At 29.6% G+C, this 8,672-nt stretch overlaps 1 long non-coding RNA gene across 1 annotated transcript; it reads left to right on the top strand.

Moving 5' to 3' along the window:
• Positions 1-208: 208 nt before the first annotated feature.
• LOC134680774 (uncharacterized) lies at positions 209-8,297 on the top strand. Its single transcript, XR_010100505.1, has 4 exons — positions 209-422; positions 847-892; positions 1,522-1,575; positions 6,925-8,297. It is a non-coding gene; the product is annotated as an uncharacterized LOC134680774 (long non-coding RNA).
• The last annotated feature ends 375 nt before the right edge of the window (positions 8,298-8,672 follow it).

The following is an 8,672-nucleotide window of genomic DNA, read 5'->3' as shown; positions in this document are numbered from 1 at the left end:
GGTTATTTCTCGTTTGATTTCCTATCTTTATATTTTTCTCAGGAACAAAATCCACTGGAATATGATCATGATAACTACCTAGGGCTGGTTTTGATAAATGTTGATTTTACTGTTATATATAGGAGGTCATATTTCTATGACAACTATCCATGACAGATCTTGATAAATAATGAATAAATTATGTATTTTTGTTGTTTACGGGAACGACCATCATCATTTATCTTTTCCAACATTATTGCTGGATTACACTACACATTTCTGTAAAAAAAAATGAAGACAATGAAAAATTGTATTGGCAGTTTTGTTCCTGTGATACAATGTGCATGTCCATCCATTTTGTTTTGGAAAAAAAAACAGATGCAGATAAAGCAGATTAGCCTAAGTACATGTACTTTAAACATGTTAAAAGCTGTAATTGTGAGGTAATTATAAATTAAAAAATAACCTTGATATGATTTGAATCATTTTTTTCAGTATAAATATCAGTTTGTCAACTTTTATATATTTGTGTCAAATTAAACACAAAGCTACGGTAAGCAATGAAATATTCAAATATCATAGCTCAACTACTATGTACTGATACAAAAGCTGAAATGAGTTTAAACAGTGTTAACATGTACATTGTACTTTCCTTGTTAAGTAGCAAGTAAATGTAGTCTTACTCTTACATTGAGTGTTAATGAGGAAACTCAATTAAAAATTGTACCTTTGATAAAAGTTGTATGCCATCAGCAGTTAAACTTAAGCTGAATGTTGTTCGTAACATCATTTGTATTTTAAAGTCAATCAGTAAAAAATCCATTCTTATTAACAATGTTTTGTATCTTCTTATGTTGTTTGATTTAGATGGAGGATGGAAGAAAGCAAACAGAAGCAATAAATACAAGTACCGGTAATTATAAAATAACACATTTAGGATTGACTTATTGCGATTACATGTTTTTATATGTAGTATTTTTCACATGATTTACATTAAAGTTATGTATAAAAAAGGGAATTTGCATCAATTATTGTTTGTTTATAAGAGGAAAAATATGGTGTCCAATGCTGCAACAATTAATTTAAAGTTATACTAACTAGTGCTGACAATTAACGAACCTCCTCGTTAACCAAAAAAAAAAAGGTTTTAATATAAAAAGAAAAATTGGTATGATTGCAAATGAGACAACTCTCCATGTGAGATCACAAGTGGTTGGTGTCAGCAACTTTATTACTTACCATACATGATACAAATCTAACAAACTATAAAGAGTCACAAAATGACATAGATAAAACAATTTAAACAAGAAAATAAAAAGGCTTGTTGTTACTAAGTTTACTTGCTCATAAGAATAAGCCATCATACTAAGAGAAGAAGTGTATGGTCATGCATGTATTCATGTAGTAAATGTTAAGATAGGTAAACTAAGTTTGTTCTTTGTTATAGACTGTATATGTAATATATATACTTAATATTTACTAATATTTTTGCACACTTATGAATAGATTAATGTATGAAGTGCTCCTTTTATAAAAATCCAGGAAAAGAAAACCATGAGCAAGCTTCAAAAGATAAAGTTGATGATAATAAATCCGGTAAGTAGATCATTTATTAAAATGCACCTTTGGTTGTAAAAGCCTTGACCTTTTACACAAGATTAGCTCACCTGGCTAACAATTGGTTGTACTAGTATAATAGATCAAAGTACTTAGTAACCACAAAGATGAGGTTTTATATAATATGATCTTTTTATTGGTCATACTAGTATAATAGATCAAGGTAACCACCAGGAGGATGTTTTATATAATAAGAGTTTTTTATTGGTCTTACTAGTATAATAGATCAAGGTAACCACCAGGATGATGTTTTATATAATAAGAGCTTTTTATTGGTTGTACTAAGTGTAATAGATCAAGGTATCCACCAGGATGAGGTTTTATATGATATTATCTTTTTATTGGTCATACTAGTATAATAGACCAAGGTAACCACCAAGATGAGGTTTTATATACTATGAGCTTTTTATTGGATGAACTTAGTATAATAAATCAAGGTAACCACCAGGATGAGGTTTATATAATATCAGCTTTTAATTGGTTGTACATAGTATAATAAATCAAGGTAACCACCAGGATGAGGTTTATATAATAAGAACTTTTTATTGGTCATACTAGTATAATAGATCAAGGTAACCACCAGGATGAGGTTTTATATACTTTCATCTTTTTATTGGTCATACTAGTATAATAGATCAAGGTAACCACCAGGATGATGTTTTATATACTATGAGCTTTTTATTGGTCATACTAGTATAATAGATCAAGGTAACCACCAGGATGAGGTTTTATATAATAAGAGCTTTTTATTGGTCATACTAGTATAATAGATGAAGGTAACCACCAGGATGAGGTTTTATATACTATGAGCTTTTTATTGGTCATACTAGTATAATAGATCAAGGTAACCACCAGGATGAGGTTTTATATACTATGAGCTTTTTATTGGTCATACTAGTATAATAGATCAAGGTAACCACCAGGATGAGGTTTTATATACTATGAGCTTTTTATTGGTCTAACTAGTATAATGGATCAAGGTAACCACCAGGATGATGTTTTATATAATAAGAGTTTTTTATTGGTCTTACTAGTATAATAGATCAAGGTAACCACCAGGATGATGTTTTATATAATAAGAGCTTTTTATTGGTTGGACTAAGTGTAATAGATCAAGGTATCCACCAGGATGAGGTTTTATATGATATTATCTTTTTATTGGTCATTCTAGTATAATAGACCAAGGTAACCACCAAGATGAGGTTTTATATACTATGAGCTTTTTATTGGATGAACTTAGTATAATAAATCAAGGTAACCACCAGGATGAGGTTTATATAATATCAGCTTTTAATTGGTTGTACATAGTATAATAAATCAAGGTAACCACCAGGATGAGGTTTATATAATAAGAACTTTTTATTGGTCATACTAGTATAATAGATCAAGGTAACCACCAGGATGAGGTTTTATATACTATCATCTTTTTATTGGTCATACTAGTATAATAGATCAAGGTAACCACCAGGATGAGGTTTTATATACTATGAGCTTTTTATTGGTCATACTAGTATAATAGATCAAGGTAACCACCAGGATGAGGTTTTATATAATAAGAGCTTTTTATTGGTCATACTAGTATAATAGATGAAGGTAACCACCAGGATGAGGTTTTATATACTATGAGCTTTTTATTGGTCATACTAGTATAATAGATCAAGGTAACCACCAGGATGAGGTTTTATATACTATGAGCTTTTTATTGGTCATACTAGTATAATAGATCAAGGTAACCACCAGGATGAGGTTTTATATACTATGAGCTTTTTATTGGTCTAACTAGTATAATGGATCAAGGTAACCACCAGGATGATGTTTTATATAATAAGAGCTTTTTATTGGTCTAACTAGTATAATGGATCAAGGTAACCACCAGGATGAGGTTTTATATACTATGAGCTTTTTATTGGTCATACTAGTATAATAGATGAAGGTATCCACCAGGATGAGGTTTTATATGATATTATCTTTTTATTGGTCATACTAGTATAATAGACCAAGGTAACCACCAAGATGAGGTTTTATATACTATGAGCTTTTTATTGGATGAACTTAGTATAATAAATCAAGGTAACCACCAGGATGAGGTTTATATAATATCAGCTTTTAATTGGTTGTACATAGTATAATAAATCAAGGTAACCACCAGGATGAGGTTTATATAATAAGAACTTTTTATTGGTCATACTAGTATAATAGATCAAGGTAACCACCAGGATGAGGTTTTATATAATAAGAGCTTTTTATTTGTTGTACTTAGTATAATAAATGAAGGTAACCAACAGGATGATGTTTTATATAATAAGAGCTTTTTATTGGTTGTACTTAGTATAATAAATCAAAGTAACCACCAGGCTGAGGTTTATATAATAAGAGCTTTTTATTGGTTGTACTTAGTATCATAGATGAAGGTAACCACCAGAATGAGGTTTATATAATATGATCTTTTTCTTGATTGTACTAGAATCATAGATGAAGGTAACCACCAGGATGAGGTTTTATATAATAAGAGCTTTTTATTGGTTGTACTTAGTAAAATAGATCAAGGTAACCACCAGAATGAGGTTTTATATAATAAGAGCTTTTTATTGGACGAACTTAGTATAATGGATCAAGGTAACCACCAGAATGAGGTTTTATATAATAAGAGCTTTTTATTGGTCATACTAGTATAATAGATGAAGGTAACCACCAGGATGAGGTTTTATATAATAAGAGCTTTTTATTGGTCATACTAGTATAATAGATGAAGGTAACCACCAGGATGAGGTTTTATATACCATGAGCTTTTTATTGGTTGTACTAAGTATAATAGATCAAGGTAACCACCAGGATGAGGTTTTATATAATAAGAGCTTTTTATTGGTCATACTAGTATAATAGATCAAGGTAACCACCAGGATGAGGTTTTATATAATATGATCTTTTTCTTGGTTGTACTAAGTATAATAGATCAAGGTAACCACCAGGATGAGGTTTTATATAATAAGTGCTTTTTATTGTTCATACTAGTATAATAGATCAAGGTAACCACCAGGATGAGGTTTTATATAATATGATCTTTTTCTTGGTTGTACTAGTATCATAGATGAAGGTAACCACCAGGATGAGGTTTTATATACTATGAGCTTTTTATTGGATGAACTTAGTATAATAAATCAAGGTTACCACCAGGATGAGGTTTTATATAATATGAGCTTTTTATTGGTTGTACTTAGTATCATAGATGAAGGTAACCACCAGGATGATGTTTTATATAATAAGAGCTTTTTATTGATTGTACTTAGTATAATAAATCAAGGTAACCACCAGGATGAGGTTTATATAATAAGAGCTTTTTATTGGTTGTACTTAGTATAATTGATCAAGGTAACCACCAGGATGATGTTTTATATAATAAGAGCTTTTTATTGGTTGTACTTAGTATAATAAATCAAAGTAACCACCAGGCTGAGGTTTATATAATAAGAGCTTTTTATTGGTTGTACTTAGTATCATAGATGAAGGTAACCACCAGAATGAGGTTTATATAATATGATCTTTTTCTTGATTGTACTAGAATCATAGATGAAGGTAACCACCAGGATGAGGTTTTATATAATAAGAGCTTTTTATTGGTTGTACTTAGTAAAATAGATCAAGGTAACCACCAGAATGAGGTTTTATATAATAAGAGCTTTTTATTGGTTGTACTTAGTATAATAAATCAAAGTAACCACCAGGCTGAGGTTTATATAATAAGAGCTTTTTATTGGTTGTACTTAGTATCATAGATGAAGGTAACCACCAGAATGAGGTTTATATAATATGATCTTTTTCTTGATTGTACTAGAATCATAGATGAAGGTAACCACCAGGATGAGGTTTTATATAATAAGAGCTTTTTATTGGTTGTACTTAGTAAAATAGATCAAGGTAACCACCAGAATGAGGTTTTATATAATAAGAGCTTTTTATTGGACGAACTTAGTATAATGGATCAAGGTAACCACCAGAATGAGGTTTTATATAATAAGAGCTTTTTATTGGTCATACTAGTATAATAGATGAAGGTAACCACCAGGATGAGGTTTTATATAATAAGAGCTTTTTATTGGTCATACTAGTATAATAGATGAAGGTAACCACCAGGATGAGGTTTTATATACTATGAGCTTTTTATTGGTTGTACTAAGTTTAAAAGATCAAGGTAACCACCAGGATGAGGTTTTATATAATAAGAGCTTTTTATTGGTCATACTAGTATAATAGATCAAGCTAACCACCAGGATGATGTTTTATATAATAAGAGCTTTTTATTGGTCATACTAGTATAATAGATCAAGGTAACCACCAGGATGAGGTTTATATAATAAGAGCTTTTTATTGGTCTTACTAGTATAATAGATCAAGGTAACCACCAGGATGATGTTTTATATAATAAGAGCTTTTTATTGGATGAACTTAGTACAATAGATCAAGGTAACCACCAGGATGATGTTTTATATAATAAGAGCTTTTTATTGGTTGTACTAAGTGTAATAGATCAAGGTAACCACCAGGATGATGTTTTATATAATAAGAGCTTTATATTAGTTGTACTTAGTATAATAGATCAAGGGAACCACCAGGATGAGGTTTTATATATTTAGAGCTGTTTATTGGTTGTACTAAGTGTAATAGATCAAGGTAACCACCAGGATGGTGTTTATTATAATAAGAGCTTTTTATTGGTTGTACTTAGTATAATAGATTAAAGTAACCACCAGGATGAGGTTTTATATCATTTGATTTTTTTATTGGTTGCACTAAGTGAACTAGTTCATGGTTACTACCAGGATGAGGTTTTATATGATAAGAGCTTTTTATTGGATGTACTAAGTATAATAGATCAAGGTAACCACCAGAATGAGGTTTTATATAAAAAGAGCTTTATATTAGTTGTACTTAGTATAATAGATCAAGGGAACCACCAGGATGAGGTTTTATATATTAAGAGCTGTTTATTGGTTGTACTAAGTGTAATAGATCAAGGTAACCACCAGGATGGTGTTTATTATAATAAGAGCTTTTTATTGGTTGTACTTAGTATAATAGATTAAAGTAACCACCAGGATGAGGTTTTATATCATTCGATTTTTTTATTGGTTGCACTAAGTGTACTAGTTCATGGTTACTACCAGGATGAGGTTTTATATGATAAGAGCTTTTTATTGGATGTACTAAGTATAATAAATCAAGTTATACACCACACCATGGTCCTAGACTACAAAAGTAAAAAAAAAATGCTACCAATTTGAAAACAAGACTATGTATTACTTTATTTCTCATTTTTGTTATCTTTTTCAGAATAGCTGATGATTATCTTTACTTTTTCCATGCTGGAAGGAGCTTGGTGTGTTTTTGGAGGAATTTGGTGAATTATGTTCTACTACAGAAGAGCATGTAGTAAATATATTGAAGAGGAAACATCCAAAGTAGTAGATCTGTGTTGGCTACACTTCTGACAATTTTATATGTTTCCAATGTCTGGATCATTTTATTTTTAACTACAATGGATCAATGTGTCCATTTAAGGGGTTGCAATATTTATGTCTAATCAATGTTAAATGTTTGCAATGTCATTGGAAATCAGAGTTTTATTGGTTTTTTTTGTATTTGAGATTAATCAGAAGTACAATTGATTTGCAGATTTTAATTAACATCTACAGTTAAATCTTTTACAGATTAATCTTTCTTTCCAAATGCCAGTGGTTTTCTTTGTAGTTTTTATATTGGTGTCAAATTAAATAATTTAATGAATAGGTAAAAATTGCTAGTATTTCAATTATGACAAAAATAGATAGTCAACTTTAAAAAGTTCTGTTACTTTTTCAAAACATTATATATTGATCCAACTAAATTTCAAGTTATTTGGTAGTGTGTTGTATCATGGTCAATTTTAACTTTTTCATCAGTAGGGGAAAAACTGCAATTTCCATGTCAGAAAAAAGTATGACAATAAACTTTAAAGATTTCTGTAACTTTTTCAAATAAACTTGCATATTCTTAAAACTCTACAGTTTACTTTATTACATATTATTCTTACTAAATGCTAGGTTATATAATAGTTTGTTATATTGGTGTCAACTGTAAAGATTTAATTGAGAGGTAAAAAAATGGAAATTTTTCATGTCAGAAAAAGTTATGATATGAACTTTAAAAATGTCTGTAACTTTTTGAAATAAACTAGCATATTCTTAAAACTCTACAGTTTACTTAATTACATATCAATCTTACTAAATGCTAGGTTACATGGTCGTTTGTTGTTTTGGTGTCAACTGTAAAGATTTAATTGAGAGGTAAAAAAAATGGAAATTTTTCATGTTGGAAAAAGTTGTGACAGTCAACTTTAAAATTTCTTTAACTTTTCAAATAAACTTGCATATTCTTAAAACTCTACAGTTCACTGAATTACCTATTATTCTTACTAAATGCCAGGTTATATGGTTGTTTGTTATATTGGTGTCAACTAAAAAATGGAAATTTTTCATGTCGGAAAAAATTATGATAGTCAACTTAAAAAATTTCTGTAACTTTTTCAAATAAACTTGCATATTCTTAAAAATCTACAGTTTACCTAATTACATATTATTCTTACTAAATGCTAAGTTATATTGTTGTTTGTTGTATTGGTGTCAACTGTAAAGATTTAATTGAGAGGTGATAAAAATGGAAATTTTTCATGTTCGAAAAAGTTATGATAGTCAACTTTAAAAATTTCTGTATGGAAATATTTTATGATGTACATGTCAGTCTCACAGGGTTTATTTGACTTTAACCTCATTTAAAGCACTTCATTGCTCTGCGTTTAGTTTCTGTGTATTGGTCTGGTTTTTGGTAAAACTATAAGCAATAGGTCAACTTTATTTGTTGTATGGAAGGATTTTGAGCTGTATATGTCTGTCTAGCAGGTATCGTCTGACCTTGACCTTATTTTGGTGGTTCATTGGTCAATGTTAAGTTTTCATAGCTATTTTTGTTTCTTAGATACTATAGGCAAAAGGTTTATTTAGTACATGGATTGATTGTAAGGTGTACATGACTGCCTGGCATGG

The sequence above is a fragment of the Mytilus trossulus genome, chromosome 8 (genome assembly GCF_036588685.1).
Source record: "Mytilus trossulus isolate FHL-02 chromosome 8, PNRI_Mtr1.1.1.hap1, whole genome shotgun sequence".
In the NCBI taxonomy this organism is placed as follows: domain Eukaryota; kingdom Metazoa; phylum Mollusca; class Bivalvia; order Mytilida; family Mytilidae; genus Mytilus; species Mytilus trossulus.
This window is presented reverse-complemented; position numbering and strand designations above follow the sequence as displayed.